Source organism: Triticum dicoccoides, chromosome 2B (assembly GCF_002162155.2).
Source record: "Triticum dicoccoides isolate Atlit2015 ecotype Zavitan chromosome 2B, WEW_v2.0, whole genome shotgun sequence".
Taxonomy (NCBI): Eukaryota; Viridiplantae; Streptophyta; class Magnoliopsida; order Poales; family Poaceae; genus Triticum; species Triticum dicoccoides.
In genome coordinates, this window is record NC_041383.1 from 54,872,139 (window position 1) to 54,882,749 (window position 10,611).

Genomic DNA, 10,611 nt, shown 5'->3' on the forward strand with positions numbered 1-10,611 from the left:
AAGGCATTTTTCATGCAAAGCAAGCATGTGAATTTGAATTACTTGTTACTTACCCGAATTTGGAGCTCTCCAGGAGCGTTTGCAGATCTGCCTCGCAGCGTGTCCAATGCTACCGCATTCTACCGGGCCGAGGAGGGGAGCTCAATGGAGAAGTTCTTCTGGTCTCAGTATGCTGAGGCCGGACATCCGGTGCCCCTTAGCGACCGGCTGAAGCAGCTGGTCGAGCTCCACAAGGTAGCCGAGCAGGCCATGAAGGGCCTCATAGTCCGGCTGTGGCCTGAAGAGGCCATGCCTGGGAGCTACTTCGGCATGGTGCGGCGGCTGGTGGATGCGTGTCCCTGGGTGGAAGTCATCAAGCGCTCTGCCTGCATTGAAGGTGCCCGTCGGGCCCTTGCCTGCGCAAAGGTGCACTGGGGCAGGCTGGATGCTGAGAAGCTTCTGACGGACGCGCCGCCGGCGGGCAAGGAGTATCGCACGCCCGAAATGTATTATAAGAGTGTCCTGAAGGGTGCCCGCAAGATTGCGGATGAGTGTCCCAAAGATGTAATATTTGAGTAGACTCGCAATGTGTTATCCTGTGCGCTGAAAACTTTGTTCATATGCGGTAAGCAACGCTTATTAATTTAAAATATTACCTTCTGTGCAGCCGTTTATCAAATCTAAGAGATGGCAAGTCGTCGGCTTCAGCCCTCATGCCACGAGTGCTGGGGTGTTCGGGATAAACTTGAGCGCTCTTGTTCCCATTTTTGGGTCCATCTAGGGAGGCGCTCAACACGACGAACAAGGAAACCGGACTTATAATGCTTGAACACTCTCACTTAGCCATAGAATTCTATAATTTAAAATTTCGGCGAAGCCCCTAGTGTTCGGAAGACCGAGTTCGGGGCGCTATCCACGCCTGGGCCAGACGAAGCCGGTTCCTCGCTCTAAGAGGCATAAGTCTTTAAGGACTCGAAAAGACCTCTCGAACAGCGACCTGCTCTCGCCTTATCATGACAGTCAGTTTTAGCTTTCTCCACTGAGGCGCTCGCCCAGCTCAACCGGGGCGCAATCGCAGTGGTTCTCCCAGTGCTACCTTAGCCGACAGAACGGAACGTAAGGTACCAAAACATGGGAGCCGGGCAAACCCAACTATTGACCCAAGACATGATTCGGAGCCGATGCATATAATGCTATAAGTTCGGGGTGCCGCACTTGTGAAAGTGTTCGGACTTATCACACCGTAATGCGAGGAACATAAGCCCCTGGTGTATTCGGCCGTACCAGAGTGTACGGATGCAAGATGTCATAGATGAACATATATGTAAAGAAAACGAATGCAATTATAAGCGAAAAGTGATGCATTGTTTATTCAAGGAATTCTGCCATGAGTGCAGAACGATACAAATTGTGCGGTAAACAAGGGATTGGACTATTAGACATGTCCCCCTCCAGGGGTAGGCTGCGGAATGGTGTATTAAACAGATTTAATGCTCATAATGGAGACCACCTGAGTATTCGTCGTAGCCTTCGTCCTTCCCTGGCTGTTGCATCGTGAGTTCGGCAGATTCGCCGCCGGACAGGGTCTCTGGTGAACGGAGTCCTGTGGATAAATAAAAAAAAGGAAAAGAAAAAGAGCGACACACTTGGGAGCCCCTGGTGTGGTTGAGCCGCACTCTGGGCATGTCGTGGTCGTGCCCCTCCCCCTATGCCCATGGTATCTCCACAGCGTAATGATGTACGCGAGGGGCTAGTCTTGCAATCATGCAAGGGCTGGGGTTGGGGCCGCATTGCTACGCGTGCTCGGAACGTGCCAGGTGGTCTTGATGTATGTTACTCCGGGCGCGTCTGGCCATGTCCGGTCGTTTAACGGCCGGACTCAAAAATTGCCTTAAGAGGCTGCTCTGTACTTCTACCGCGAGAGCCGCTGTGTGTTCCTCCGTTCGGAGGGAGCGTTCAGTGTTTCTGTTGACCGTGATGACTCCACGAGGGCCTGGCATCTTGAGCTTAAGGTATGCATAATGCGGCACCGCGTTGAACTTTGCAAACGCGGTTCGTCCGAGCAGGGCGTGATAGCCACTGCGGAACGGGACTATGTCGAAGATTAACTCCTCGCTTCGGAAATTATCCGGGGATCCGAAGACCACTTCAAGTGTGACTGAGCCTGTACAATTGGCCTCAACACCTGGTATGACGCCTTTGAAGGTCGTCTTTGTAGGTTTAATCCTTGAGGGGTCTATGCCCATCTTGCGCATTGTATCCTGATAAAGCAGGTTCAGGCTGCTGCCGCCGTCCATCAGGACTCTAGTGAGGTGAAATCCATCGACGATTGGATCTAAAACCAATGCGGCGAATCCGCCATGGCGGATACTGGTGGGGTGGTCCCTTCGATCGAAAGTGATCGGGCAAGAGGACCATGGATTGAACTTCGGGGCGACTGGCTCCATTGCATATACGTCCCTAAGTGCACGCTTCCGCTCCCTCTTGGGTATGTGGGTTGCGTATATCATGTTTACCGTCCGCACTTGTGGGGGGAAACCCTTCTGTCCTCTATTGTTCGGCGGCCGGGTCTCTTCCTCGTCATCACTATGCAGTCCCTTGTCATTGTTTTCGGCAATTAACTTGCCTGCCTGCTTGAATACCCAACAATCCATGTTGGTGTGGTTAGTTGGCTTTTCGGGGGTGCCATTTATCTGGCAAGAGCGGTCGAGTATTCGGTCCAAATTGGACGGACCCGGAGTAGTTCTTTTAAATGGCTTCTTCCGCTGACCGGGTTTAGAGCCTCTGAATCCGGCGTTGACTGCTGTATCCTCAGTGTTATCGCCATTAACGCGGTGTTTGTTTTTGTTTCGACGCGACCTGCCATTGCGGTCCTTAGTATCCGGACTGCCAGAATTTTTGCTGAGGTTGTTACTGCGGGCTAGCCAGCTGTCCTCCCCCGCACAGAAGCGGGTCATGAGTGATGTGAGGGCTGCCATGGATTTCGGCTTTTCCTGTCCGAGGTGTCGGGCCAGCCACTCATCGCGGATGTTATGTTTGAAGGCTGCGAGGGCCTCTGCATCCGGATAGTCGATGATTTGATTTTTCTTTGTTAAGAACCGTGTCCAGAACTGTCTGGCCGATTCGTCTGGCTGCTGAATTATGTGGCTTAGGTCATCGGCATCTGGTGGTCGCACATATGTGCCCTGGAAATTGTCGAGGAATGCGGCTTCCAGGTCCTCCCAACACCCAATTGACTCTGCTGGCAAGCTGTTAAGCCAATGTCGAGCTGGTCCTTTAAGCTTGAGTGGGAGATACTTGATGGCGTGGAGATCGTCACCGCGGGCCATATGGATATGAAGGAGATAATCTTCGATCCAAACTGCAGGGTCTGTTGTGCCATCGTAGGATTCGATGTTTACTGGTTTAAACCCTTCAGGGATTTGATGATCCATTACTTCATCTGTGAAGCATAGTGGGTGTGCGGCGCCTCTATACTGGGCAATATCCCGACGTAGCTCAAGAGAGCTTTGTCTGCTGTGTTCGGCCCGGCCGGAGTTGTTGTATCCGGCGCGACGGTAGTCGTCGTGGATCGTGGGGTGCCCACGTGATCTATAGATAGATCTTGATTGTCTTGCCTTGTCCTCCAGTATATCTCGCAAGTCTGGCGCATTCCCCCGCGTGGCTTCGCGCTTTTCGAGCGGTGCCGGTGTACGGTTCTGGTGGAGGGCCTAGATGCCTCTCTGTCGCGGCCACGAGGTGGTCGGTCTGCCGTATTGTACGCTGGTGATGAAGGTTTGTATGCTTCCTCCTCTAGTCGGGGGAGCAACTTGCGTTTTGGGTAGCTTTTCGAGGGGTGTTCGAGTTCATACTCTTCGGCCGCGAGGGCCTCGGTCCATCTGTCGGCCAGCAGGTCTTGATCAGCTCGAAGTTGTTGCTGCTTTTTCTTTAGGCTGTTCGCCGTGGCCATTAGCCTGCGTTTAAAACGCTCTTGTTCGACGGGATCCTCGGGCACGACAAATTGGTCGTCGTTGAGGCTTGCCTCGTCTCCGGAGGGAGGCATGTAATTGTCATCCTCTATCTCCTCGTCTGCCGCTCTCTCTCGAGGGCTGGCTTCTCCGTCCTCCTGTGCTGAATCTTGCTGGAGGGGGTTGTCTTCGGCACTCTCTGGGGTGTTATTGTCTCCGGTGCCGGAATCTCCATTCTTGCTGTGGCGGGATTTAGAGCGGCGCCGCTGACGTCGGCGCTTGTGCTGTTTTTTTAGAGGAATCTGCCTTCGCTGCTTCTTCGTCGTTCCCATCTTTTGGGATGTCCACCATGTATATGTCGTATGACGAGGTGGTCTTCTAGTGCCCCCTAGGCGCTGGTTCTTGGTTGTCTCCGGCATCGTCATCCATACTGTCGATGTCTTCGGAGTCGTAGTCTAGCATGTCGGTTAGATCGTCGACAGTGGCTACAAAGTGGGTGGTGGGTGGGTTTTGAATTTCTTCGTCATCCGCATCCCAACCGTCCTGACCGTAGTCCGGCCAGGGCTCTCCAGATAACGAGAGGTGCTTTAGCGAATTCAAGATATCACCAAAGGGTGAGTGCTGAAAGATGTCCGCAGCGGTGAACTCCATGATCGGCGCCCAATCGGATTCGGTTGGCAGGAGCGTAGGAGGTTCGGAGTCCGGCAAGGAGTCTGGCACCTCAGAGTCACGAGCTTTGCAAGGGACAGGGTCAGTGTTCGGCTCCGTCGCCATAGAGATTGCAGCCCCCGAGGCGGTGTCCAACCACCTGTCCTCGATCTGCATGGTCGGCTCCGAACTAGGGGTCGGAGCGGACTCATGTGCGGCCTTCAGGGCGCTGTCCGGCGGCAGAGCTAAATCATGCCCATCGTGACAGTGTGGCGCGCTCGGCTGTGGCTCGAATCCATCGAAGATCAAGTCTCCGCGGATGTCGTCCGTGAAGTTTAGGCTTCCAAATCTGACCTGACGGCCAGGGGCGTAGCTTTCGATCTGCTCCAGATGGACAAGCGAATTAGCCTGCAGTGGGAAGCCGCCGAATACGAAGATCTGTCCGGGGATAAAAGTCTCACCCTGGACTGCGTTGTTGTTGATTGAAGAAGCCATCAAACCTATCGTGACGACACAGAGGAACTCTCAATGAAAGCACCAATGTCGGTGTCAAAACCGGCGGATCTCGGGTAGGGGGTCCCGAACTGTGCGTATATGCGGATGGTAATAGGAGACAAGGGACACGATGTTTTTACCCAGGTCCGGGCCCTCTCGATGGAGGTAAAACCCTACTCCTGCTTGATTGATATTGATGATATGGGTAGTACAAGAGTGGATCTACCACGAGATCAAGGAGGCTAAACCCTAGAAGCTAGCCTATGGTGTGATTGTTGTAATGGTTGTCCGTCCTACGGACTAAAACCCTCCGGTTTATATAGACAACGGAGAGGGCTAGGGTTACACAGAGTCGGTTACAATGGTAGGAGATCTACATATCCGTATCGCCAAGCTTGCCTTCCACGCCAAGGAAAGTCCCATCCGGACACGGGACGAAGTCTTCAATCTTGTATCTTCATAGTCTTGGAGTCCGGCCGATGATGATAGTCCGGCTATCCGGACACCCCCTTGTCCAGGACTCCCTCAATGGGTCATGTCCATCACATCATTCTCCTAATGATATGACCCCGTTCACAAATGACAACACATGTCTATGGTTAGGAAACATAATCATCTTTGATTAACAAGCTAGTCAAGTAGAGGCATACTAGGGACTATGTGTTTTGTCTATATATTCACATATGTACTAAGTTTCCGGTTAATACAATTCTAGCATGAATAATAAACATTTATCATTAATTAAGGAAATAAATATTAACTTTATTATTGCCTCTACGACATATTTCCTTCAAATAATTCCCTTTGATTGATTAATGGAAAATTATATCATATTAATGTTTCTACTACTACTAGATATAGGCACTACTTTCCCTTAGACTAGATGATTACACACACACACACACACACACACACAATTTGAATGTGTTAATCTCTTTATTGGTTATGTTTAGACATAGATGACCACAGACACACAAAATGTGAATGTGGTAATCTCTTGACTTGTTATATATTGTAGCCAGTGGACTCCGACGATGTCGACATGATAGCCGACGACAACGACATGAGAAGCAACCGATTAAGAACATCTCATAACTTGATTCATAGCTGCACTTTCCTTTACTTGATTTGTTGGTCATCAAACTTGTAGGAACATCTTATACGTTTTATATGTAGGAACAACAAACTTGATTTGTTGACAAGGAAAATTATTTCATAGTTGGTCATCATGTTTTTTTAACAAACTTGTAGGAGCAGCACATCATATTCTTCATCAAACTTGTCAGAGAACTACATCAAACTTGTAGGAGCACTACATCATATATTCTTCATCAAACTTGTAGGAGCACTTCTAGTTATGATGGTCATTATCTTCATTCTTCAACAAACTCATCCCTAAAATGGTTTTATATGTTGGTCCTCATATTGATTCATATATAGGTGTACTTCTAGTTATGATGGTCATCATCTTTATTTATTCCTTCACTTCTAGTAATGATGGTCATCATCTCTAGGTTTACTAATTGAATTTCATGCATGATGATTGCAAATTTTTATTTGTAGAGACACATAGAGATTCAGGTCAGGGGGTCTGTGCAAGCTAAATAAAAGGTCTATCATATGAACAGGCTCAACCAACAATTTTTGGCCTCTCAAGAAACTATCACCACAAAGCTGAAGGAGGCAAGGGATTAACTGCAGGAGGAAATGTATCAGCCGACACTACAAGAAATATGTCAACTTATGACCTTCTGTCAGTGACCCTGGAAGAATTGGTCATAGATTTATGACCATTTGAGACCAATTGGTCAAAAGCTGTTCGAGGGGCTCCAAACCCTAAACCATTGCGACCATTTTGGTCAGAAAGGTCATAATTTCCTTACATGAAATGGTCATAAAGCTAACAGCGCTAGTCCGCTGCCTTATTTCTAGTTGTTAACGACCAATATAGATGGTCATAGCCTTGTAAATTGTGGTGGGTTTCTATGACTAGGCGCCACCTCATCAGTTTTGCCTATGTGTCATGTCCATGTGGCAGTTTTTGCCCTAGGTTGTGAAGCAACCTATATTTCTGTCATTCCCAAAATTCCCAAAAAAATCTCATAAATTCTTTGGGTCATATCTTCGTCAAATATGTAAAAACCTTCCTTGCCTAGTTAAAAAATAATTCAAAAATATTCATTTTCCTATTCTGTTCAGAGTAACAGTTTGTGAAGGAAGTACCACTTTGGCATGTCCAAATAGTATCCATTTTCTACAGTGCTTTCCTATGCCCAAATAACCATCCTCCACCAAGTGCCAGCTCAATCCATTCATTATTTTGAGCCGAGCTTCAACATTCGTATTTATGTCCAGTGTGGTGGTTTGCAAAGCAAGTACCACCTAGGATCCTCCTTTTGAGCTGAAAATTTGTGAAAACGGTCTTCTTAGTAACTGATCTTCCTCAGCCAAAACTCACACCCATTATCCATGTACATTTCCCGTACCGCTAATCAAACACTTGGCTGCTAATTCATGTTTGAGTATCGATTGGTCTCCTCGTGAGAATCTTATGTTGTAATTTTCTTCCTAGCACCAACCTGGGGAGTGCCCAACCCACTAGACATGCCTAGGCCGCCCAGAACACATGGCAACGCCACGGTCACGCGGTGACCACGCGGCGGGCATGCGAGTTTACGCGCTCTAGAGTTGGGGCCCTCGGCCACCGCCCAAACCTCAACGTATCGCCACCAAACCATGTATTTATGATTAAATAGGTCCTTATGTAACTAGAAATGATTTTTTGGAAAAAATAAATAGCAAACTATGAGGCAGCTGCAGTTCAAATTTGACCCGCTTCCACCTGAATCGGCAGAAATTTGTCTTTTTCACGAGAGGTGGATCAATTTTTTTTACACCAGACCATTTTGTCAATTGTGCATTAAATATGGCCTAGTATTTTATAAAAATGATTTGGTCCAATTTTGCAACAATTATTTGGTAGTTCCTTCACAAAAAAAACCTCCTTTCGGGCACTCGAAAAATGGAAAATGGTTTTTTCGTCCAACGAAAATGAAAACTTCCTTAGGCAACATTGTTTGCTATTCCAATATGCACCCTTGTGCACAATATGAGATTATTTGAACAAACTATGCCATGAATGTGGCCATAAGATTGATCATTTGGCTTGAAAGCCATGAATCTTCACACTTGATAGCTCATTTCTAAGAACATTTTTTTAAAATAATTACCGTATTACAAGTTTATTATTTTTCCCGGAAACTTGGTCACATATAATGACACGGTGCGAAGGTTTTCCAATTTTTTGATTTTTTTATGCCCGTTTCAAAATGCGGTCAAAATGGCGGGCTTGACCGTTCCTAGCTAGTGGTTGAATCTTGGAATTTTTTTGGTGTTTCTATGATTAAATAGATACTTATGTACGTAGAAATGATTTTTGGAAAAAATAAAGAGCAAACTATGAGGCAGCTACAGTTCAAATTTGACCCGTTTCCAACTGAATCGACGACAATTTGTCTTTTTCATCAGAGGTGGATCAAAACTTTTTTCACCCAACAATTTTGTCAATTGTGCATTATATATGGCCTAGTATTTTAGAAAAATGATTTGGTCCAATTTTGCTACAATTATTTGGTAGTTCCTTCACCAAAAAACCTCATTTCGGGCACTCAGAAAATGAAAAATGGTTTTTTCGTCCAAAGAAAATGAAAACTTCCTTAGGCAACATTGTTTGCCATTCTAATATGCACCCTTGTGCACAATATGAGATCATTTGAACAAACTATGCCATGAATGTGGCCATAAGATTGATCATTTGGCTTGAAAGCCATTGATCTCCACACTTGATAGCTCGTTTCTGAGAACACTTTTTTAAAATAATTGCCGTATTACAAGTTTTTTATTTTTACTGGAAACTTGTCCACATATAATGACACAATGCGAAGGTTTTCCAATTTTTTGATTTTTTTTGAATTTTTTATGCCCGTTTCAAAATGCGGTCAAAACGGCGGGAATGACCGTTCCTAGCTAGTGGTTGAATCTTGTAATTTTTTTTGGTGTTTCTATGATTAAATAGATACTTATGTAACTAGAAATGATTTTTGGAAAAAATAAATAGCAAACTATGAGGCAGCTGCAGTTCAAATTTGACCCGCTTCCACCTGAATCGGCGGCAATTTGTCTTTTTCACGAGAGGTGGATCAAAACTTTTTTCGCCCAACCATTTGGTCAATTGTGCATTAAATATGTCCTAGTATTTTATAAAAATGATTTGGTCCAATTTTGCAACAATTATTTGGTAGTTCCTTCACAAAAAACCTCCTTTCGGGCACTCGGAAAATGAAAAATGGTTTTTTCGTCCAAAAAAAATGAAAACTTCCTTGGGCAACATTGTTTGCCATTCTAATATGCACCCTTGTGCACAATATGAGATCATTTGAACAAACTATGCCATGAATGTGGCCATAAGATTGATCATTTGGCTTGAAAGCCATTGATCTCCACACGTGATAGCTCATTTCTGAGAACACTTTTTTAAAATAATTACCGTATTACAAGTTTGTTATTTTTCCTGGAAACTTGTCCACATATAATGACACAATGCGAAGGTTTTCCAATTTTTTGATTTTTTTTGAATTTTTTATGCCCGTTTCAAAATGCGGTCAAAACAGCGGGAATGACCATTCCTAGCTAGTGGTTGAATCTTGGAATTTTATTGGTGTTTCTCTGATTAAATAGGTACTTATGTAACTAGAAATGATTTTTGGAAAAAATAAATAGCAAACTATGAGGCAGTTGCAGTTCAAATTTGACCCGCTTCCAACTGAATCGGCGGCAATTTGTCTTTTTCACGAGGTGGATCAAAACTTTTTGCATACCAACCATTTTGTCAATTGTGCATTAAATATGCCCTAGTATTTTAGAAAATTGATTTGATACAATTTTGCAACAAATATATGGTAGGTCCTTCACAAAAAAGTCATTTTGGGCACTCGGAAAATGATTAAAAATAGCTAGAAAGATCAGAAATGCATTGAAATTGGTCCTTATCCATAAAATGTGGTCTAACTCTAGTGAAAATTTGTGTGGTGCCATTTTGCAAAATATTTTTGATAGCTATTTCGTAAAATCCCTCTATTTTTAGTACTTAGACACTTTTTTAAATCACTGGTTTTTCGAACCAATCAGGACTCTTCCCACGGATCGATGACATGGCGCCCATCCATCCATCCATCCATCTCTGCATCCCACATCCATCCATCCATATATCTACAGAAAAATAGAAAATAAAATGAAAAAGAGATACCCCCACCCGCAGCCCAAACCCTAGGTCAGATCCCATCGACTCCCCCCATCGCACCCCTCCTCCTCGCAGCCGCCGCCACCTCCTCCCTCGATCCAGTCCTCTCCCCAGCCTCCTTTCCCCGATCCAGTCCTCTCCCTGCTGCTCCCACCCACCGCCGACCTCGCAGCCCTCCTCACCACCGCCGCCAACCTCGTCTCCCTCCCTCCCCGCCGCTCTCCCACCAGACGCTCTTCGCGG